At 42.3% G+C, this 25,583-nt stretch overlaps 1 protein-coding gene and 1 pseudogene across 1 annotated transcript in view; one reads left to right on the plus strand and one right to left on the minus strand.

The window, feature by feature from the left end:
* The window catches only part of DLG5 (discs, large homolog 5 (Drosophila)), a 193,702-nt gene that overhangs the window by 107,611 nt on the left and 60,508 nt on the right, over positions 1 to 25,583 (minus strand). The gene's annotated exons all lie outside the window — the stretch shown is intronic.
* LOC102823032 lies at positions 4,201 to 5,312 on the plus strand (annotated as a pseudogene).

Below are 25,583 nucleotides of genomic sequence, written 5' to 3' on the forward strand. Positions count from 1 at the left end.
GGCAGAGCAGATTCACGGGGGCAAACAGAAAAGGTGCAATGTCTTCTTTTTCCCTACACTTCCCTGGTGACCAAAAGTGGGGCCAGCTCGCACCCTCATCCACTCCCACTGTAGGCCCTGCTCTCCAAGAGTTCAGGACCATGTCAGCGTGAGGTGGGGCTGCCAGCAGCGCTTGGTGTGCCGCTTTAGTGCGTGGATTACGGTGGGCTCAGCTCCAGACCTACAAAACCAAAAGAGCCACCAGACCAGAATTTAACCAACCACCCTGCCCCCAGTGCCCTAAAAGATACTGAAACTAACTCCATCAAGGGCCCCCCCAAACTACTTCTGTATTGAGTGCCCTGAACATAGATAACACTAAGGTCAATAAGAGGTCGAACTAGGACCAGGAAGTCTGCTGTCACATCCTTGCCACAACCACCTCGTGGGCTCCTTGAACTGCAGGAGTGCCCGCCCCAAAGATTTCTCTACTCCGGGTCCAATTAACAACTATGTTTGCTTTTACAAATACAACTTCACAATGGAAACCAGAATTAGTGAGCTTGAAGAAAAATCTCTCAATACTAGCATGCTAGAAGAACAATCCGAAAAAAAGAATGAAAAAATTCAAAGAGAGTTATGTGGGACACCATGAAGAGGAACAATTTATGGGTAATTGAGTTCCAGAACAGAAAGACACAATCACAGAGAAAACTGCCAAAAATTCGTTGGAAGAAAACTTCCCTACCATCATGAAAAATGAAAAGAAGCTGAGCGAACCCCAAACAGGAGAGATCCCAAAAGAAAATCACTATAACATATCATTATCAAACTTGTCAAAATCAAGGACACAGAAAGACTCCTGAGAACAGCTTGGGGAAAATGAAAAGTTACCTAAAAAGGAGAACCAGTAAGACTAAGCTTGGATTTCTCAGCAGAAACTATGGCAGCAAGAAGGGTATGGACTGAAATACACAAAACTCGTGACACCAGCATCCCAGCCACATGCAAGTCACTACAGTAGGAAAACTGATAAAGTGGTGGCAGAGAAAAGCTGACACTAATTCTACTCAAACTACCACAGAATATAGAAAAAGAAGGAATCAAACATCTCAGAAAGTAGAAAAGAAGAAATCAGCCTTAACGCTGGCTTGTTAGCTGCAAGGTTAGCAGTTCAAACCTACCAGGAGCTCCTCAGCTCCCTATACAAGGTGGCTATGAGTGGGAACCAACTCACTGGCAATTAACAACAACAACAGCAATTATATGAAGCCAACATCACCTTGATACAAATGACAGGCAAACATACCATAATATCATAGATCAATATCTTTTATGATTACTGTCTAGACGGGACTGGTGAAAGGAGATGGGGATAAGATTCTTGTGATTCACTAGTGAGTAACTGTTATCATAACTAATTGAGACTGTCACACTGTAAAGGTAGAAGTTTTGTAAACAAAAAAGCAGGAGTAGTTAATCTTACTGCCCAGGAACAGAGAACCCTGGGACCATCAAGGGAGAAGAGCACGAGTGGAATGTGGGACCCTCTCCAGAGAAGCAGGGACACCAGAGATGGAGGCAGAGATGAGGATATGGACAGAGAAAGAACAGCTGAGGTTCTAGACTCATGAAAAGAGAAAGGCCAGGATGTGCCCTTAGGTTGTTTAAATTATTATATATTCCTAAGTGTTTCTGTGAACAGCCCCCCACCCAAAAAAATATATATATATATAATCACTGCAGTGAAACAATGAGTGTAAAACTGATGCTCCCCCATGTAAAAAAATAATAATAATAATACAGAAGTAAATACATAAATAAAAGCTCATGACAAAAAAAGATTGCCACTTGGCTGACTTTTGAACCTTGGGTTTCCAAGCATTATAATATAAAACAGTCACTGGAGGAAACGGAATAGCCAGAAATATCACCATAGAAAGCTTGTAAGTCCGTCTTCTGCCTATAACCAATTGGAATACCTAAAGTAGGGCTACAATGTATCTAGTGAAGGAGACCTCATGAGGAGCCCCTGCATTACATAAGACATATAGAAGAAAGCCTGAACCACATCCAGACCATCAGAGAAGGGAAACTTTGCTCTTGAAAGGACAAGCAGACCAGCCTGGAACAGCCAGAAGATACTTCTTGAAAGAAGGACCTACAGGAAAAACACAGAACAAGAAGAGCAGTCCGACTGTAACCACAAGAACAAGCAAGCTGTCTGCCCAGGAGACACCAAGGCAGGTGGTTGGGTCCTTTCAGTGCAAATCCTCCTCCAAGACTTAGACACAAGAAGAAAATGCGTTCTGATTGGCGATCACCCACGTCACCCATAAAGAGAAGTGACCAAAGAACATCAAAGAAGTAATGAGCTAAGCCCTGCATCGTTCAGCAGACTATGGTAGCCCGGGTGGAGACCTGGTCGGCCAGCAGTGAGGCAAGACCTGGGGACTCATGGGCTCAGAGTCAGTGACACATCCACAGAGGACTAGAGTGGAGACCGAAGCGACCAACTGATAAGAAGAGGGCGGACAGACGCAGGAACACCCACACCTGCAGATGATACCCACTTGCCATGGCTCCAGTGATGGGACGAACCCGAAGAAGACAGACGAGGAAAAAAGCGTCATCTGATACAATTTGACAAACTGGACATCCACATATAAATGCAGTAGTTCAAAAGAGGAAATAAATCCCTCCTCCAAGAATTATTCCCACCCCCTCCACACAAAGAGTAGATAGGAATAGCCATCTTGAAGGGATGGGAGAAGGGATACAAAGGCAAGAAGTGACTGGCTTACAAGCTTCAAGAGGCAACCTAGATCCACAGGGCGGGGAGGATGGTAGAGTGTCCAGTGAGTAGTATCCAATGTGTCTAGGAAGGGCAGATGAAAAGAAATGCAGATGGGTCCCTTGGGAAGTAAGGGTGAATAATTGTTACCAGGACTGATTGTGAGGACTGGAAATGTAAAGGTGGACATTTTATAGCAAGGAGGGGAGTGATTAACCTTTCAGTCTAGGAGCGGAGGGCCCTGGGACCATCAATGTAGAAGAGCGGAGAGTGGGACCCTACCCAGAGGAGCAGCGAGGCCTGAGACTGAGACAGAGAGGATGAAGTGAAGAGAGAGGATGACATGAAGAGATGGAGTGGCTGGGGACTAGTGAGAGGGACTGTGTGCTGAGGACCATGAGGGGAGGCCGGGCAGGATTGCAGGGTGTATACCCCTTGGTTGGGTGATGATGCATGGACGGGATGGTAACTATAGCAATGAGAGGATGTATGATGGAATGAACGTAAAACTAATGTTCCCCCATGTAGACTATCACACAATACACAATAAAACATTAAAAAAGATTGCCAATCAAAAATCATACACCCAGCAAAACTGTCCCTCAAATACAATGGCAAAATTAGGACACTGCCTGATAAAAGTAATTTGTAATGACCAGACCAACTTTACAAAAACTGCTAAAGGGTGTTCTTTGCACTGATAACCAACAACAGCAGATAACAACCTGAGATTACCATACATGACAACACCAATCCAGATATATTGTTGGTAAGTGTCGTCGGGTCCATTCAACCCACAGCGACCCTGTGTAGGGTTTCCAAGGAGCAGCTGGTGAGCTTGAACCACTGAACATCTTGCAGTTCAAATGACTTTGCAGTCTGACCCATTAGCCCACAACCCACACACCAGGAAATGAAATCTACAAGACTGAAAATTGGGAACCAGAGCTATCAATTTTTAATGAAGGAAAAGCAAAGCAAAAAGAAGGAATCGTGTAGGCACAGAACTTCCCAATGGCATGGAAGTCAAGTAGAATTCAAGATAAAACAGATTGTTTTAAGCAGGGAAAAAATAAATAAATTGCAGGATAACCACATACACACACAATACACCTGCACATAAACAAAAAAGAGGAAAATCAGAAAGATAAACATTAACACAACAAATAAAAATGAAAAGAAAACCCTTAAACAAAATGAACTCAGTGTAGAAAATTATATGGAAGAAACTAGCACCATCAGAAAAAACACACAGAAAAATGACAAACATCACGTCATACCTATTGATTAATTACACGGCACGTAAATGGATTCAATGTACCAGTCAAGAGACAAAGAGGTGGGCGCAGCTCCCGCTCCTCCAGCTTCGGAGCACAGCGGTGCACGCTGCCACTCGGGTCTCTCGGTTCTGGGCTCCTACAGTCAGCATGGACTCTCGGCGTGTGCCACACAAAGAATCTCAGAGTACTGAACTTCAAGAAATTCAGATACGTGAAGATGATTTCCATGGAAACCTCTTCATCCTCTGGTGACAGATGTGACAGCTTTGCTTCTAATAATTTTACAAAATAAGACCCCAGGCTGACCAGGAGGGCTACAGAACCCACAGTCCGAGCAGGCGTTCCAGAACCCTGCGTGTGGCGATGACGTTTCCAACACAAAATACCAAGACTGCAGCCAGGAAGACGACCATCCCTCCCCAGTCCTCAGAGAATTCTGCGACTGATGCCAGCTCTGATTCAGTAGAGGAAAAAACCATGAATTTTCTCGAGTAAAGGGCTTTAAATACAAAGCAGAACAAAGCCATGCTTGCCAAACTAATGCCAGAATTAGAATCCTTCTCTGGCTTGTTCCCTGAAGACGTTCCTTTCCAGTCCCCAGGTCACAATCGAAGACATGCATTTCCAGGCGCTGCTTCCAGAAAAAAACCCTGAACGGAAAGCTTGTTCTCTGCCGGGTCTAGATCCCAGGTTCTGGGGTTCCCCGACGCTCTGCCCATGGAGGAAGACATGTAACTGTTGGTGAGAAAGAGGAAGATCCAGGATGAACGAAGGTGGCATGCCCAGAAACCGTCACCCAGGGCCTATGACCCTTCCTCATGTAATCCACCCAGTGGGAGAAATTACAGAGGACAAGTTGAAGAACATCTGTAGCAACTCCCGAGACAAAATACGTAACCGTTCGTGGAGATCTGCCTGCCATCAATGTCGCCAGAAAACAGATGATACCAAAATGAATTGCAGAAACCCGGAATGCTGGGGGTGTTTGAGGCTACTTCTATGATCCCTGCCTTTGGAAACGCTATGGGGAAGACGTCAAGGATGCCTGCCTGGATCCAGTTGGCAACTGGCATTGCCCACCTTGTTGTGGGGTCTGTAACTGCAGCTTCTGTAGGCAGTGTGATGGAAGTTGTGTAACAGGGGTCCTGGTGTACTTGGCCAAACACCTTCAATTTGGAAATATGTGTGCTTACTTGAGAAGTCTGAAACAGGAGTTTGAAATGCAAGCGCAACAGCCAGAAACTTCACTACTTGCCTAATACTTCTCGCATCTCCCTGTTAAACTTCTCACTGGTGTCAGTTGCCAAAACCTCAGTTCAGAATTCTGATGGCCATTATCCAGACAGACATTTTCAAGTCATCAAAGATGACTACTGCCATTTACCTTTTACCGTCCCGCAGTTTCTCTTCTGTTCTCTTCACCCCTTTCTCAATGGTCCTCTCCTGTCACTTACTTTCTGAACTCTTTTAAACTATGTTTGATTTGGGAACCTTAGTGGTGCTGTGGTTAGAGTCTCAGCTGCTAATCAAGAGGTCAGCAGTTCAAACCCACTAGCTGCCCTGTGGGATAAAGGTGACAGGCTGTTTCTGTATCGATGTAATTGGTGTTGGAGTGGTCCTGCCATCCACTTAGAACGAAGCAGCAGCACTAACTAAATATGTAGAATTCTACAGAACAGCCTTCTCACAGTTTGCATGTGTGGCCTTGTGTTCATACTTGTTGATATTTTTAACAGAGTCAAGTCACAAAGGCCATAAAACGATGCTGAAAAATGAGAGCACGTGACTTCAGATGCCTCTGTGTCTTGGCTTTTTAGACAAGGTATTATATAAATTGCCACAGTTGAGACTGAGTTGCTGCTCATTTCTTTCATCGTAAGGTTAAGTGGTGAATCTGGCTTACACAGTCATTGTAATCCAAAGGTTTGTGAGCAAGGATATATTTTAAATCACCATAGGAGACACAACCTTGGAAATGAGTGCTGAGACTTCAGGACTTAGGTTCATTTGAAATTCCTGGTGTAAGACTTTAGTATAATTTCAGTTTGTCAAGTTTATTACAGTTGCTGTGTAAGGTGGTTCAATTGACATTTTGCACCATTTTGCAGGGAAAACTCAGGCTAATGGTAGGTTACATAGCTGCCATTTTTGCTTTTTTGCAGAAATGATAAGCAGGGCATAGTGTTTGTGTTTAGATTGTACGCACTTTTATAGCAGTGAGAAGTGCCTTTCTGTAGACGTAACTCCAACGGTTTACACACGAGACAACTGCTAGTATAGCTTGTAAGTAGTACTTTAACTTTTGTGGTTCTTTGTGGGTTTTATGTTTCGAATTCATCAAACCATTTCGTAAAGCTTGGATTTAAGTGCTTTGTGTCCGTCCACTTGGTTAATGCGTCCGTTCAGTGTTTGATGCACAACTGGACCTTGAATTAATACATGTAAATAGAGCTTTTGGTTTGTAATGCTTTTATACAATGGTTTTTATTCTAATAAAAATTTTATTCCAAAAAAAAAAAGAGAGAGAGAGAGACAAAGAGCGGAATGGATAAGAAAACAGGATCCTTCAATGTGCTGTCTACAAGAGACATATAAAAAAAAATGGAGACAGCCTAAATGCCCATCAACAGAATGGTTGAACAAACTTTTGTACAGACACACAATGGACTACTATGAAACCATAAAGAATGATGACGAATCTATAAAGCACCTCACAACATGGTTGAACCTGGAGGACATTATCATGAGTTAAATCAGTCAATCACAAAACAACAATTGTTGCATGAGACTAATGTAAAAAAAAAAAAAATTTTTTTTTTTAGTTTTTCTTGATAAAAGAAACACTCTGTGATGGTTACAGGGGCTGGACGAGGTTAACTTATTCAAGGACTAGAGAGTAGATACATGTTAACATAGATGAGAGGGCAGGTAATACACAAGAGGGAGGTTAGCAGAGGAAAGACGAAGGCAGCAGGAGACACAGGGAGGAATGCAATAGTGAAAGTGAACTAATGCAAATGCAGTTAACTGTTGGTACATGGAGGGGATTGTGACCATGTAGATGGAGCTCTGGTAGCGTAGTGGTTACGAATCGGGCTGCGAACCTTAAGGTCAGCAGTTCGAAACTACCAGTCGCTCCGCGGGAGAAAGATGAGGCTTTCTACTCCCGTAAGGATTTACACCCTCGGAAACCCTGTACAGGGTCGCTATGGGTCGGACCCGACTCGATGGCACTTAACAACAACAACAAGTGAAGCAAAGTATTGGGTCTGTTGAATGTAAAACTGATATTCTGCTCTGTAACCTTCAGTTAATTCACAATATTGTTAGGTGCCGTGCAGTTGGTTCCGACTCATAGCGACCCTGCACAGAGTTTCCGAGGCTGCAAATCTTTACGGGAGCAGAAAGCCTCATCTTCCTTCCGCGGAACAGCTGGTAGTTTTGAACTGCTGACTGTGAGATTAGCAGCCCGATTTGTAAGCACTATGGTACCAGAGCTCTTTTAACTCACAATAGAAAATTTAAAACAATAAAAAGGAAGTCCCCTTGTAAGCATGGCCTCTCCCTAGTGTCTCTGCCAGACTCCCTCTAATCTAAGCACTTCAGGGAACTGTGGGGTGTCCTTGGCTCTGGGAGGACACGGTCAGAGACTGGTGTGTCCATCAACGAAGTCCTGCTCTCCACCTCCCACATGCCCACCTTGGGGAGAGGAAGCGCGTTATCAGGGACTCTGCTGAGAATGTCACCTGCCAGCACTCCACTAGGCAAAGACCCACTCCTAAGAGATTCAAGTGAGATAGATCTGTCAGGTTCTCAGCAAAGTCTGAAAACAAGCACACTCAAACTGTCACAGCAGCAGAGTAACAGTGCTCCCTCCGGGTCATTTTAAGGGTTGGTTGTCCACCTCTACAACAAGGTGACTGGGACCAGCACAATATAACACACTGCGTTAATGTCACAGAACTGTACACAGGAAGACGGTTGTTACCACGACGATACAATTTTTTAAAGAAAAAGGCAAATGGGCTCTTCGAACCCAAGTGATGTTATTAAGTGCCCACTGAGTTGATTCCAACTCTTAGCGACCCTGCATAGGGGTTCCTAAGGAGCAGCTTGGTGGATTTGAACTGCCGACCTTGTGGTTCACAGTCCAGTGCTGATCCTACAGCACCACACCAGGAGTCCAGGTGACAGGAGAGCTCAAATGTGAGCTAAAAGTCCTTGAAGGGGAAACCTCTGCCAGCATTTCTCACTAGACTCTTGGCATCATCTATAAACAAAAGAACTGAACTGGACGGAGAACCTGATCCTCAGGGACCCCACAGATGGGATATGTGACGCAGCAATTTCTTCCTGCTGACAATGTACCAAGTCAAAAATACGAAAAGGGAGAGGGGGTAAAAAAGAAACCCATCCAAATTAATAGTTTGGTATCACTAAAATAAAGATTCCCCCTCTCACTAACGGCTGGATGAGCTATTCCTGGCACGTGAGGAAGGAAAGGCAGGGGCTGGCTGAATTTCCTAAGGGTTCACAGCAGGCAGAGAGCTTGCTGCTCCTCACCAGCTACACAGAGGCAGCTTTCGGATCAGCACAAAGTCTGTGTCTGAGGGAAGCTCTCTCACCTTGGTCTTCTCCCTCTTAGAGCTCTGAGGTCCAGGATGTGAGCCAAGGACAAGGAAAAGCAATGCAGGAAGCTGGGACCATCAACCCAGCAGCAGGTGGGACCTGAACTCTCGTCTGGCTTTCCGTCACCAACAAGAAGCCCTGTTTTCTGCTGTCACCTCCTGCCCAGGCTGGGTGACAGTTCTGCAAAAGGCACCGAAAGGGTGATCGGGCCATCACTGATGCTCTAGGGGGTAGGGATGAGATTGGGACAGGCTTCAAGAGTCCCTTGCTGGAGTCACTGCCTAGGAAGAAGCACTACATTTCTATTTATGGAGATGGGAAATTTGGCAACAATTAAGGGTGAAGGTTACATATAATTAATATAATAAGATCACTAAATTAGACACCTGAGAAATTCTGAATGGGTAAATGTTGTGTCATAATACGGTTGGTGATAAAGTACTATTACTAAGTTTCCAATTCATACATGCATGGGATAATTGCAGACAAAGTATGTTTAAACATGTCTCTGTGATTAGTAGATGGCCACAAATTCTCTCAGCAATACACGCATCGCCATGCCATCGTCTCTGCCTCCATGTCTGGCATCGCTGCTTCTCTTGTTAGGATTCCATGTTCCGTTCATGCTCTTCCCTCTTGCTGGTCCTAGAGTCCTCTGTTCCTGGAATGTAAGATAAACTGGTTGGTTATGTGCTGTGGAGTCGGTTCAGACTCACAGCAACCCTGTATAGGCTTTCCAAGGCTGTCGTTCTTTATAGGAGCAGAAAGTCTCATCCTTCTCCCACGGAACGGCTGGTAGTTTCAAACTGCTGACCTTGGGGGTTAGCAGACCAACTCATAAGATAAACTACTCCTCCCTTTTGGATACACATCTTCTACCTTTACAATTCCCCACCTTCTTTTACCTGACCCACCTACACAAGATTTCCATGTTCTTTTGAGCTTTCTGCATCATTCACTATTTTGCCCACAGAATCCTTCAATATTGCAAGTCAAGACTTAATTTTTTTCATCAAATCTTTCAGCTTGGGAAATGCTGAGCATGTTCTTCCCTTTTGGTTTTCTAACTTCAGATCTCTGCACATTTCATTATATTTGACTTTGTCTTCTCAAACTGCCCTTAATAAAATTTTCTGTTCAGCTCTTTTACTTCAGCATTTGTTCCATTTCCTCTAGCGTCTCTATGCTCGACAGCAAGTGTCAGAGTCTCTTCTAACACCCATTTTGGTCTTTCCTTCTTTTATGTCTTCTTAATGATCTTTTGCTCTTTTTCCTATAAGATGATGTTCTTGATGTCCTCCCATAACTCTTCTGGTCTTCAGTCATTAGTGTCTAGTGCATCAAATCTGTTCTTGAGGTGGTCTCTAAATTCAGGGGGTATGTTCAAAGTATGTTTTTGCTCTTATGGACTTGTTTTCATTTTCTTCATCTTCAACCTGAATTTGGCCTTGTTTTGACGATTGATAATTAAGCTTGGCCACCATCTATTCCCATAAATGTAGTCAATTTGATTCCTGGTGAGGCCCATGTATATAGTTAGTTCTCATATTGTTTTAAAAAGGCATTTGCAATAAATAAGTCACTGGTCTTGCAAATCCTATCATATGATCTCCGCCATCATTTCTATTGCTATGACTGTCTGATTCAAAATGGTGACTACCAGTCCATGCCAGCGCACTAACCCTAACATAGGATATCAATGTTTACGCATTCCATTTCATTTTTTTACAACTTCCAGTTTTTCCTAGAATCATACATTCCATGTTCTGATTACTAATGGATGTTTGCAGCTGCTTTTCCTCATCTTGGGTTGTGTTCCCATCAACAAATGAAGTCCTGAAAGCTTTACTCCGTTTATGTCATCATGGTCAATTCTACTTTGAGGAGGTTCATCTTCTAGCACTGATTCTGACAATGTTCCGCTGCTCTTCATAAGGTTTTCAGTGGCTGGACCTTGAGAAATATTCTGCCTCTCTTTCCTGGTCTTAGTTTGGAAATTCAGCTGAAACCTGTTCACTCCGATTGCAACAAAGACCAGCGCCTGAGACTGCTGTGTACTCGGAAGCAGGCTTTACCCACGGCTGCAGTCCCAGGCTGGTGCCACAGGATAAGCGCTGGACCTCAAGGTCAGTCTGAACTGCAAGGTCAGTGATTCAAACTTACCAGCTGTTCCTCGGAAACCCTGTAAGGGTCACTATGAATCGGAACCAGTTCAATGGCACTTACAACAACCACCACACTCCCATGGCCAAAATACTCTAGCAGGGTCCTGGTGTGGCACTGTAGGATAAGCACTGGACTGCTAACCACAAGGTCGACAGTTCAAACTTAACAGCTGAGTCGGAACCACTATGAGTCAAAACTGGCTCAACGGCACTTAACAACCAGCACCACACTCCCTGGCCAATGTACTCTAGTGGGATAGATCCTGGTGTGGGCGGTAAGATAAGCACTGGACTGCTAACTCCAAGGTCGGAAGTTCAAACACACCAACCACCCCTTGGAAGCCTTATACAAGGAGGGCTCTGACGGATAGCAACAAGGAACAGAACATGGCATCCCTCCCCCACCTGGTAACTATTGGTTGCCAGGCTGTTGCAAACCGCTAACAGAAGCCGCAGTAGTAAAGTCAGCACTGCACCTGCCTCAGTATACACCCCATAGCTCAGGCCTCTGAAATTAACAGGATAGCCTCCCTGGGGTTCCATTCAGGAAGTAGGCATCTTGACTGGAGGTTACACCCACAGCCCAAGAGTTCAGACTTCGCCCCCTGGTGGACAGGTTGATTAATACATGCTAGCTCACCATCTGGACCACAAGGTCGGTGGTTCAAACTCAACAGAAACACTATGTAGGGCCGCTATGAGTCGGAACCAGCTCGACGGCACTTAACAACAACACTCTCACCTAAGTGATAGTACCCATGATGACAGCATGTTCTCTGGTGTGTTTAAAGTTGAAAAGCAAAATCTGGAACTCTCAAATACTAATTAAATCAGGAAGGGAGAAGGAGCTATCAGAGAGACAGGAGATGGTAAAAGGAATGTCGTGTAGGCAAAAACATGAATGCTGGAGGACAGCGAGAACAATTAACACCCTCAAAACTTCCAATATATAACAGCTTATGGTGGCTGTCATTAGGTGCTGTGGCATCGACTGACTCAAAGCAACACTCTGCACAATTGAAGGAAACACTGCCCGGTCTTGTGCCACCACACAATTCTTATGTTTGAGCCTATTCCTGCAGCCATTATGACAAGCCATCTCACTGGGGGGGGGGGGGGGGGGGTCTCCCTCTATTTTACTGACCCTCCACTTTACCAAGCATGATATCTTTTCCAAGGACTAGTCCCTCCTGATAACATGTCCAAAGTCCAAAAGTCAAAAGTTGCAGCAACCTCGCTTCTACGGGGCATACAATCCATTCTTCTTCCAAGACAGATCTATCTGTTCATTACTCGGGCAGTCCACGGTACTTTCAACAGTCTTTACCAACACCATAATTCCAACACATCAGTTCTTCTCCAGTGTTTCTGACTCACTGGCAGTCTTTCACACGCCTATGAGGCATTTAAAATACATGGCTTGAGTCACACACACCTTAGTCCTCCAATTGACATCTTTGCTCTTCAACACTCTCAAGAAACCCTTCACAGCAGATTTACCAATGCATTGTATCATTTGATTTTTGAACTGTTGCTTCCATAGGTGCTGACTGTATATCCAAGAGAAATGAAATCCTGGACAACTTCAAACTTTTCTGTTTATATCATGATGTCCAGCTGTAAGGATTTTTGTTTTCTTTACATTGAGTTGTAATCCATACTGATGACTGCATTCTTTGATCTTCATCAATAAGTGCTTACAGTCCTTTCCATATTCAGAAAGCAAGTTCGTGTCATCTGAAGGTTGTTAATGAGCCTTCCTGTTGGGAGTGTTCTTCATATAGTCCAACTTCTTAGATTATCTGCTCAGGATACAGACTGAAGAAATACGGGGAAAGGATACAACCCAGACACACACCTTTCCTGGTTTTAAACTATGCAGTATTCCCTTGTTCTGCTTGAATGACTGACTCTTGGTCTATGTGCAGGTTCTGCATGAGCACAGGTAAGTGTTCTGGTATTCCCATTCTTCACAACGTTACCCATAGTTTGTCATTGTCCACAGAGTCAAGTGCGTTTGTATTGCCCACCAATAAGACACAAGTAAACATCTTTCTGATATTGTCCGCTTTCATCCAACAACCATCTGGCATCATCAATAACTCTTATTCCATGTTCTTTTCTGAATCAGGCTAGAATTTCTGGCAACTCCCTGTAGATAAACTGCTGCAACCGTGTTTAAACTGTTTTCAACAAAATTTTAGTTGTGCATGATATTAATGATACTGTCAGATAGTGTCCACATTCTGTAGGGTCACTTTTCTTTGGAATACACAAATATGGATCTTTCTTCTAGTGAGATGGACAGGTAACTGTCTTCCAAATTTCTGGGCAGAGACAACTGAGTACTTCAATTGGGATTCCATCAATTCCTGAAGGCTTGTTCTTTACCGATGCCTTCAGTGCAGCTTGAACGCCTTCCTTTGACACCATTGGTGCTTGATCAGATGCTAACTCCTGAGATGTTTGAACATTGCCCCATTCTTTTTAGTACAGTGACTATGCTAGTTACTTTAATGTTTTTTCACACTTCCTGTTCATTCAATATTTTGCCAAAGAATTTTTCAGTATTATAATTCCAAGCTTACATTTTTTCCTTGTTCTCTGTCAACTTGAGAAATGCTGAGTGTGTTCGTGTTTTTGATTTTCTAACTCTAGTCTTTGCACATTTCATGACATGATTTTACTTTGTCTTCTTCTTCAGTTACACTTTGAAATTCTCTGACCGACTCTTTGACTTCATCATTTCTTCCAGTTGCTTAGGCTTTTCTATGCTCAAGTTTCAGGCACCCACTTTGGTCTTTTCTTTCTTTCCTGTCTTCTTAATGACCTTTTGTTTTCTTCATGTACGATGTTCTTGATGTCATACCACAACTCTTCTGGTCTTTGGTCATTAGTGTCTAATATATCAAATCTTTTCTTGACTTGGGTCTCTAAGTTCAGGGGGGGATATACTCAAGGTCATATTTTGGCTCTGATGGAGTTGTGATTGTTTTCATTTTCTTCTGCACATGAGCCACCGATGGTATGCACAGCCAGAGCCTACCCTTGTTTTGACTGATGACGCTGAGCTTCTCCATTGTCTCTTTCCACAGATGTTTAGTAACTAGACTCCGGTGTATTCCACCTGGGGAGGTTCACGTGTACAGTAACCACTTAGGTTGCTGGCAAACAGTATTTGCAATGAAGAAGTCATTGGTCTTGTTAACTTTTATCAGGTGATCTGCAGCGTCATTTCTATCACCAAAACCATAATTTCCAACTATTGATCCTTCCTCTCTTTGTTTCCAACTTTTGCATTCCAATCACCAGTAATTACCAGTACATCTAGACTGCATGTTTGATCAACTTCAGACAAAAGAAGTTGGTAGAATTCTTCAATTTTCTCATCACTTGTTATGGTGGTTAATGTGCCAATTTGAATAGCAGTTGTATTAACTGTTCTTCCTTCTAGGTGTACAGACGTATCCTATCACAGACAACACTGTACTTTGAGACAGATCTTGAAATGTTCTTTTTAATGATGAATGTGACGTCCTTCCTCTTCAATTTGTCATTCCTGGCACAGTAAATCATATAATTGTCTAATTCAAAATGGCCAGTACCAATCCACTTTAGTTCACTAATTCCTAGGATATCAATGTTTCTGCATTCCATTGCATTTTTGACAACTGCCAATTTTCTTAGAGTCATACTTTGTACATTGCAGCATTCTGAATATTAATGGACATTTGTAGCTGTTTCTTCTCACCAGCAATTGAAGGCCCCAAACAACTTTTCTCCCTCCACATCATTAAGGTCAACTCTACTTTGAGAAGGTGGCTCTGCCAGAGGACTAACTGAATGCCTTCCAACCTGAGAGGCTCGTCTTCCAGCACTGTGTCAGACAATGTTCTGCTCGTACTCATAAGGTTTTCAGGGTCTGTGGGGTAAAGCACTGGACTGCAAGGTCAGTCTGAAGCACAAGTCGATGGGTCAGACTCACCAGTTGTTCCTATACAGGGTCAATATGAGTCAGAACCAACTCGACAGCACTTAACAACAACAAAAACAACTCCCTCAGAAGTGGACCATCTATTCCTTCTTCCTGGGCTGTTCTCAGTCTGAAGTTCCACTGAAATCTGTGTGCCATGGGTGACCCTGCTGGTATTTGAAACGCCGATGGCATAGCTTCCAGAATCACAGCAACACACAACCGCCACGTTACAACAAACGAACGAAAAACATAACAGCTTGTAATAAGGTGTTCATGCTTGATAACAATGTTTTTTCCTTAAAATATTTAGTAACAAATAGATAAGAGACCAGGATAAAATTATATTACAGGGCACAAGTATATATAAAGATGTTAGTGATAATGATTACGAAAGGGGGCCATGAGTGGGACTGCAGCTCTGAAGTGTGTCCAGTCGGTTCAGATTCATAGCGACCGTACATAGGGTTTCCGAGGAGCGGCTGGCATGTTTGAACTGCCGACCTTGTGACTTGTGGTCCATTGCTTACTCTACAGCACCTCACCAGGATATAAACATAGGATTTCATATATGTTACTGAAGTTAAGTGGGCACCATGTTAATCTACATGTCATAAATACAAGAGCTTATATGTAACACTCATGGCAACTACCAAGAAACTATTCGGGAAAACATACACAAAGGAGAATAAAAGGGAACCAAAGAGATTCACTACAATAAACCAACAATACACAAGGGCAAGCAGTAGTAAGGACAAAGACAAAGACGACTTCAGATACATGAAAACAAACATCAAAATGGCAGCAGTAACTACTCATCACTAATTACAGTGAATGTAAATAGAATAAATGCCATACTCAAAATGCAGACAGTAGAACTGACAAAATAATCATGAACCAAATACAAGCTGTTTATAACAGACACATTTTAAACCCAAGGACACAAATAGGTTGAAACTGAAAAGATGGAAAAAATATTCCAAGCAAGTAATAACCCAAATCAAGCCTGGGTAGCAATCTTAATATATCATACAAAGTAGATTCAGAAAGAAAACTTGTCCGAAGAAATAAAGATGGAGATACCACACTATTTATCAAAAAAACTTAACTGTTGCAGTATATATTCAAGGAGAACAGTGCCTCCATTGAGTAAGCACTGGACTGCGAAACACAAGGTTAGAAATTCATACCCACCAGAGGAGGCTTTCTTCTCCTGTAAAGACTGACAGCCTTGAAACCCTTTATGCAAGATCATTATGAGTTGGGCCCACGTCGGCCGCATCTAACAAGAAGTCTACATTCAGCAAACATCAGGTCATCTAAATATATAAAGCAGCACCGATAGAACTGAAGGGGAAACTGGTACAACAGTAATAGTTGGAGACTTCCACATAGCATTATCAATACTAGAACACCTAGGAATACACAGAGTCACTGTACCAAAAGGAAATTATTGATGTTCAACCATCTCAAGGGGTAGCATAAAACAAGAGCCAATGATACTGAAGGAAAAAGCCCAAGGTGCATTGAAGGAATTGGCAAAGAACAACGTTATCAGGAACTGATGAAATAAAAATTGAAATCTTTCAAGAAACTGAGGTAGCATAGAAGGCACTCACTCATTTCTGCCAAGAAATTTGGAAGACAACTATCTGGCCAACTGATTGGAAGAGATCCATATTTGTGCCCATTCCAAAGACAGGTGACCCACCGGAATGTGGAAATCATCAGACAATCTCTTTGATATCCCATGCGAGTAAAGTTTTACTAAAAGTAATACAGAAATGGCTACAAGCATACATTGACAAAGAACTTTCAGAGGTTCAACCTGGATTCAGAAGAGGCCATGGAACGAGGGATATCATTGCTGACATCCAATGGATCTTGGCTGACCTCACCAAGGTTTTCAACTGTGTGGATCATGACATGCTATGGACAACATTGCGAAGTATGAATATTCCGGAACACTTAACTATGCTCATGAGGAATCTGTACCTGGACCAAGAAGCAGTTGTTCGAACAGAACATGGGAACATTGAATCGTTTCAAATTAAGAAAGGTGTGCAACAGGGTTGTATTCTTTCACCATACTTACTCAACCTGTATGCTGAGCTAATAATCCGAGAAGCTGGGTTATGAAGAAAAATGTGGCATCAGGATTGGAGGAAGACTCATTAACAACCTGCGATATGCAGATGATACAACCTTGCTTGCTGAAAGCGAAGAAGACTTAAAATATTTACTGGTGAGGATCAAAGGGCACAGCCTTCGGTATGGATTATATCTCAATGTAGAGAAAACAAAAATCCTCACCACTGGACCAATAAACAACATTCTTATTAACGGAGAAAAGATTGAGGTTGTCAAGGACTTTATTCTTCTTGAATCAACATTCAAGGAAGCAGCAGTCAAGAAATCAAACGACGTATTGCGTTAGGCAAATCTGCTGCACAAGGCCTTTTTAAAGTGTTAAAAGAGCAAAGATGTCAGCTTGAGGACTAAAGTGCGCCTGACCCAAGCCCATGGTATTTTCAATAACCTCATATGCATGCAAAAACTGGACAGTGAATAAGGAAGACCGTAGAAGAATTAATGCATTTGAGTTATGGTGTTAGAGGAGAATATTGAAAGTGCCATGGGCTGCCAAAAGAACCAACAGATCTGTGTTGGAAGAAGTGCAGCCAGAGTGCTCCTTGGAGGCCAAGATGGCCAAACTTCATCTCTCCAGAGTGGGGAAAAAAAATTTTTTTTTATCTCTATTCATGGATGATATGATCATATCTGTAGAAAACTACAGAGTCCACAAGAAAATTTCAAGCACTGACAGAAATTTAGCAGTACAAGGTCAACAAATTTTCTGTATGGTTTCTATACACTTATTGCCATTGTTGTTAAATGTCTTCAAATCAATTCCACACTAGCAATGAGAAATATGAAAGGGAAATTAAGTAAACAATTCCACTTACCGTAGCATCTAAGAGAACAAACAACCTAGGCATAAACCGAACCAGAAATAAGAAAGACTCATAAGATGAAAATTATAAAGCAATGTTGAAAGAGATTACAAAAGAAATAAATGAATAAATGTTCCATGTACAATGATTTGTTGTGCCATCAAGTCGATACCAACTCATAGTAACCCTCTGCACAACAGAATGAAACGCTGCCGGTCCTGTATCCACATCACAATCACTGCTTCACCTGAGCCCAATGCTGCTGCCACTGTGCCAATCCAGCTTGTTGGGCGTCTTCGTCTTTTTCTCTAATCCTCCACCACTTTTCCAAGGATGATATCCTTCTCCAGTGATTGGATATAACCAAAGTACAACAGACAAAGTCTGGCCATCCTATCTTCCAAGGAGCACTTTAGTTGTACTTCTTCCAACACAGATCAGTTTGTTCTTTTGGCAGCCCACGGCACTTTCAATATTCTTCTCCAACATCACAACTCAAAAGTATAAATTCTTCTATAGTCTTTCTTATTCACTGTCCAATTGTCACATGCATATGAGGCTACTGAAACTACCCTGGGCTTGCTCTAGAACACTGTAAAGAGGTCTTGTGCAGAATTGCCTAATGCAATGTGTTGTTTGACTTCTTGACTGCTGCTTCCATTTACAATGACTGGCAGACAATATTAAGATGTCAATACTACCCAAAATAATCTTTAGACACAATGCAATCTTTACAGAAAGAAGAAAATCAAATCCTCAACTGCATATGGAATAGCCAAGAGGCTCTGAAAAACCAACACAAGGTTGACAGAGAAGAACAAATTAGGAGGACTCGCTTCCTGATTTTATACATATTACACAGTTACAGTGATCCAAACAGCCTGGTATTGGGACAACAGACACACATATCTCTAGCCAACTGATCTTTGACAAAGTGCTAAGCCCATTCAACGGAAAAAGAACAGAGTCTCATCAATAAATGGTGCCAACAGAGATGGAGGCAGAGACAATGACATGGAGAGATGGAGCGGCTGGGAACTCTAAATCCAGAGAGGGAGAGGGGCTGTGTGCTGATGACTGAGGGGCAGGATTGTAGGGAATACCCTTTGGTTGGTTGATGATACATGGAGGGGATGGATTGTAACCATGGCAATGAAACGATATATGATAGGATCAATGTAAAGCTAATGTTCTCCCATGTAAACTATCACATAATTCACAGTAAAACATTAAAAAATAATAATAATAAAATAAATGGTGCCAAGAATATTGGACTTCCACATAAAGAAAAATGAAGCAGAGTCCTTGCCTCACACCATATGCAAAAACAAGCTCAAAATGGAGTAAGGATGTGAATATGCAAGCAAACACCATGCAGTTATTAGACGAGTAAGCAGGGACAACACTGATAGGCCTAGTTTTCAACAATGGACTATCTCATAATAAAAGTACAAACAGCAAAAGACAAAATAAATAAATGGGACCTTATAAATTTTTTTAATTGTGTTCATCAAAAGACTACCAAAAGAGTAAAAAGAAAAGTTACCAACTGGAAGAGAATCTTCAGAAACCATGTAACCAACAAGAATAACCAAACATATTTAAAACTTTGGCAAATTAACTAGAGGACAAACAACCCAATCATAAAACAGGCAAAAAACACCTGAACTGACATTTCACCATAAAGGGTCTTCAAACGGCCACCAAACACATTAAAAGATACATACTGTGTCATTAGTCATCAGAAATGCAAATCAAAACCACAATCAGATACCACTATATTCACACCAGGATGGCCCAGATTTTAAAAAAATAGTAATAATAGAAACTAACAAATATTGGTGAGGGAGTGGGGAAACTGACACGCTTAGCCATTACTGGTGGAGTCCTGGTGTGGCACTGTGGGTTAATGTGCTAGACTGCATCATCAGTTTGAACCGCAAGGTTAACAGTTCAAGCTCACTAGCCGCTCCTCAGAAATTCCTATGAGTTGGAACTGACTCGAGGACACTTGACGACAACAACAACCCACTACTGGTGTTGTCAAGTGCCGTCAAAACTCATAGAGACCCTGCATATGGTTTCCAAGGAGCAGCTGGTGGGTAACAACTACTGACCTTGAAGTCAGCAGTCCTGTGCTTATCCTGCAGGGCCACATCATGATTCCTGACCCAGCAATTACACCCCTACGTACAGACTCGAAAGACTGGAAAGCAGAGACTCAGAGACTTGCACACACTTCACTGTAGCACTACTCACAATCGTCTAAAGGTAGATACAACCTAAATGTCCATCAACAAATTAATGGAAAAACAAAATGTGGTACACATGCAATGGAATAGTATGCCAAAAGTAGGAGATATAAAGTCTTGATACAGTATGGATGCAGCTTGGAGGTGTTACTCTAAGTGAAATAACAAATCACAAAAGGACAAGAATTATATGACCTCACATATAAAAAGACAAGTAAAGGCAAATGTATAGAGAGACCATGGTTTATTATTAGTGGTTACCAGGGGGTGGAAGAATCCTGGTGTGGAGGTGCAGGATAAGCATTGGGCTGTTAACTGTAAGGTCAGCAGTTCAAGTCCCCCAGTCACTACTTGGAAATCCTATGAAGGATCACTATGAGTTCCAACCAACTTGACGGCGCTTAACAACAACAGAGGGCTGCAGAGCCAATTACTGGAATTGCTGTCAATAAGTTCTACACCTATAAAATGTGGAATTGGCCAGAGTCGTGTAGTAGATACATCTGCAACAATGACAAAGGAGCAATTGTTGGGGCTGCTTATGTCCAACCAAGCACCTCATCTGATTTGGTTCCTCAGTATGGAGGTTGAAGGTCATAGTTTCATGGGACATCCCCTTTAACTGGCCTAAGAATATATTTAGTAACTCTGTTCTACCTCCTGGTTCCTTGTGTAGTGCCTGAAGTCTTAAAAGGTTATAAGAAACACTTCACCAAGGAAGCCATCCAGGCAGCCAACAATCACATGAAGAAATGGTCACCATTATTAGCCAATAGAGAAATGCAAATCAAAACAGCAATGATATATCATCTCAGACCAACATTAACAGCAAAGTTCAAAAAAAACAAACAAACAAACAATAACACATACTGGCAAGGGTCTAAAGAGACTGGGACCCTTCTACATTGCAGGTGAGACTGTAAAATGGTCCAACCTTTCTGGCATGGCGATTCCTCAGAAAATTGGAAATACAAATACCTTATGAGCCAGTCATCGCTCTACTTGGTATGTATTAACAAGAAATGCAAGCCAGGACATGAGTAGATACCTGCATGCCGATATTCACCGCAGCACTATTCACAATAGCAAAAAGATGGAGACAGTCTAAATGGCCACAAATGGAAGAATGAATCAACTTTGGTACATGCACACAATGGAGTACTATGCATCACTGAAAAATAATGATGCATCTGTGAAACACCTCATAAGTTGATGAGCATGGAGGACTCTATTATACTGAGTGAAATTGGTCAAGCACAAAAGAACAAATATTGTATGAGAGAGACCACTATGGTAAAACCTTAAGAAAAGTTTCCAGACTATAAGAAACATTCTTAGATGGTTACCAGGGATCAGAGGGAGGGAAGAGTAATTCATAGGCTAGAGGATAGACACATATTAGCTTGGGTGGCAGACAGGTAATATACAAAAACAAGGTGGGCAATATACAAGAAGTCGGAGGGGGCACGGGGGCAATATATAAAACCGGGGCCGGTAATATACAAAAAATGGGGCGAGCAGTATACAAGAGGGGGGGCGAGCAGTATACAAGAGGGAGGGCAATATACAAAAATGGGCCAGGCAGTATATTAGGGCACTATACAAAAAACGGGGTGGGTAATATACAAAAAATGGAGCAGGCAATGTACAAGAAGAGGGAAGGTGGCAGAGAATAATCAAGATAGATGACCACACAGGGAGGTATGGAAGGGCTAAAGAAGATACAGGTAAATAGTGATATATATACAACCTTGGAACAATACTCTGTGGGTAGACACAGGGGCAGAGACAGGCTGTATGAGTATGGGAAGAATAGTAGAATGTGTGTATGTGTGTGTGTGCATGCATGTATATGTATATAGATGTGTATAAATATGCATACATTTATATGTCCTCCAGATACACAAGAGTGTGAAAGACAATATTGGTACATGAGTAATTTACCTTTCCTGCAAACACCACTGTGAATGTGGTGGTACATACAGCGGACAAAATGATGAAAACTGAATCTATCAAACATCTTAAGGCAATGAGTAGCTGAGCCTGGGGCTCAGGACCACAGTCTCAGGGGACACCATGGTCAACTGGCATAGCATAGGACATAAAGATAATGTTCTACGTCCTACTTTGCTGAGTAGCATCTGGGATCTTGAAAACATATGAGTGGCCATCTAAGGTACAGTTATTGGTCTCTCCATGTGCGGAAGAAAGAGTGATGAGGACTGAAGATGCTGAAGATCAACTTGTCCAATGGACTAACAGAACATGTGAACATCAGTCTCCACAACCCTAAGACCTAAAGAACTTGATGGTGCCCAGCTACCACTACCAACTGCCCTGAATGGGATCACATTAGGTCCTGGATAGAGCGGCACAGTGTGTAGAACAAAACTCAAAATAATTATATGAGAAAGAAAGATCAGGTGGTCAGAAAGAGACTAGAGGAACTTAGTGTGGCCCTTGACCAGGTCTGGAAAGGAACACACTCTCTTTCAGTCAAACAGGAGATAAGGAGAGGAAGAACAACTTTCAGCCAAGCAGAAGATAGGCGTATAGGGGGAACTAAGATAGGCTCACTATAAATGAAGGAAAACAATTGGTCATTCAAAATCAAAAGGGGATTATGTACCTAAGGACAATGGCAAGAAGGGATGGGAAGGTGGATGGAAGGGAAACAGGAACCATAGGGAGAAAGCAGATGCTTACTGTTTCACAGAGGGAACTGCAATCACTGATATAAACCACATGTGCTACTGGTTGAACGTAAGACTGATGATCTTGTCTGCAAACTGCAAACATTCACAATAAAAAAAATTTTTCTTTTTTATAAAAGCTTGTACAGAGCCATTCAAGGCACAACAAGTAATTAGTTTTTAGTCACCTATAACAACAAAGTGATGAATAGGAAGAGGTGATGATATGTGTAGTTAATTGTCTCCTTCGTCATTAGACCAAAAGCAGGGTGCCTGATTACCATCACAGAACATTCTGATGAAAAATTCCACAGAAGAATCCTCATCAAAAATTGTTGTTGTTGTAAAGTACCATGGAGTCGGTTCCGACCTACAGGGACCCTGTACAGGGTTTCCAAGGAGCAGCTGGTGAGCTTGAACTGCCGACCTTGCAGTTCAAACGGCTGTGCAGTCTGGTGCTTTAACCCGCAGCGCCACACCAGAACTCCTCATCAAAAAAAAGTGGGGAAATATTAAAACAGAATTTCATATTCTCAAGGATTCTAGACTTTCTGAAACCATGAAGGATGGAAGAACCCCTGAGAAAATCTTTAAACCTTAAACCAAACTATCCCCTGAAGTCTTTTTGAAAGTGAACATCGGTTTGGCTTAACGACATGGGATCAGTGACAACAGCAATACAGATGCACTTGTGGGGGCGGGGGGGGGGGGTGGGGGAGGCAGTGAATTTAAGAAAGAGAGAACGGTTGAAAAACTTAAAGAATGCAATCAATGTCACTAAATTGTTCATGTTGTTATTGTTAAGTGCTGTCGAGTCAATTCCAATCCATAGTGACCCTGTATAGGGTTTCCGAACTCTATTATCTTTTCATTCTATTTTCCATGTACTTTTTGAAGCCCCCTTACATTCTCAACCCAAAAATAAGTTTTAAAAAAATGTAACTGACAATGTTATTTATATTTTCCCACAATTTTTTAAATTTTTTGTTATGTGCATTTTAAAAATAGTTTTTTGGTTTTTTTCTTTTTTTAACGGACACCTGGTGTGACCCTGTAGGATACGCACTGGGCTGCTAATAATGGCAAGGTTGGCAGTTCAAACCCACTAGCCACACCTCGGAAACCCTACACAGGAACCCTATGAGTAGAAATCTACTCAATGGCACTTAAATAGTGACATAGAAGTGGTCTCATGAGATATACATATGTATATATGGAGCTCGGGTAGCGTAGTAATTACAAGTCAGGCTACTAACATTAAGGTCAGCAGTTTGAAACTACCAGCCATTCCGTGGGAGAAAGATGAGGATTTCTGCTCCTGTGAAGATTTATAGTCTCAGAAACTCTACTCAAGGTCTCTGTGAGTCAGAACCGACTCCACAGCACATAATCACCATATATTTGACATCTTTGTGGGTGGCAGGGTGACAGACATATCTCTGAACTGCGCGGTTTCTAAAAGCCCTCCACCTCCAAACACACCCTTTCATAGTGCAAAGTTCCCGTCAGGCTTGTCATAATTAAGCCCTAAGACCCAATCTGCTTCTCCACCATTCATTAAGCGATTGGCACTGAAAGCGCCCCCAGGGAAAAATAAAGGGACAATTATCTTTCCCATCTATATGGAGCCCAGCACAAAGCCAATGGCTTTCCAGCCCAATAAGGGCCTTAGGATACTTGCTACCTCCGCCCTCCTTCCTCATGAGTAAGGCAATACCATCCAGGAAGTTCCCACCCCTCATCACTAAGCACTCAGCACTCTGTCTAGATTTTTTTTTAAAGTTTTAACTCTCAGAACAGAAAGTGTCCATTCTCAAAACCACAGGATCCTTTGACTTTTTTTTTTGTTTTTAAAACAAAAATGCTCACTTGGTATGGAATGTTCTCATCACAGTCTACAAAGAGGCGAGGCAATTCGAAATGAAATGTTGACTTACAGGCCTACAGCCCCAACACACTCCAACAGCGGTGCACCTCTGGATGACCTGCTCTGGATGACCTCTTCTGCACCAATTAAAGATGAAACATCTTGAGCATCATCCTCACAAAGCATCCCACACCAGCAGTCATCCATCATGCAAGGGTAAGTCCAAAAGTACTGCTACTAGAGTTCCAGTTCACAGATGTGCACGTTTATTCCACATAAAACGTGTTTAAACATGTGTCTGCAAGTTCTCACAGTGATACACATGACTTAATCTTGCTAGGGTGCCTTGAAAACACAGGATACTTTGTGTATGGGGCGGGGGGACTATTTTGCAGATAGGACTCACATCTAATTTTCAGCAAAACTCAAGTGGACATCTTCCCAAACATTGAAGCTTTTCAGCAAGTCTACGGAATGCTGTAAATTCAATGTAAAAAACAATGTAAATTCAAGAGAGGTCAGGAAGAGCTCAGAGTTGAGCCAAAAAGATGGAAGACCTTCAGTCTTGATGAAGAAAGACCTGTGATCAAAGTCCAGAAAATGGTAGACCATACAATTACCACCGATGTGCTAACTCCTGAAGTTGGCTCTGGCATGGTTCAGCATTTTTTATTTTAAGCAAACATCATGGCCTCAGCAAGCTTCCAGCTCAATGGGTGCCAACAGTATTGCACAAAGATCAACTAGTTCAAAGAGCCTTTTAAGCAAGACTGAAGCTAATGAAGACAATTTTATGAACAAATGGTAACCAGGGATGAATCATGGGTATGTCAATATAATCCAGAGAGCAAAGTCCAATCAAAACCGTGGCTCCCACACACAAGAATGGCCACACTTGTAGATAGTACCCATTCGACCTAGCCTCAATGGCTTGATGATCAGAATGCAACTACAGGAAGATCTGGGGGAAGGGGAGGAATTTTTTTTTTTTTTTTTT

Source organism: Chrysochloris asiatica, unplaced genomic scaffold (assembly GCF_000296735.1).
Source record: "Chrysochloris asiatica unplaced genomic scaffold, ChrAsi1.0 scaffold00020, whole genome shotgun sequence".
In the NCBI taxonomy this organism is placed as follows: Eukaryota; Metazoa; Chordata; class Mammalia; order Afrosoricida; family Chrysochloridae; genus Chrysochloris; species Chrysochloris asiatica.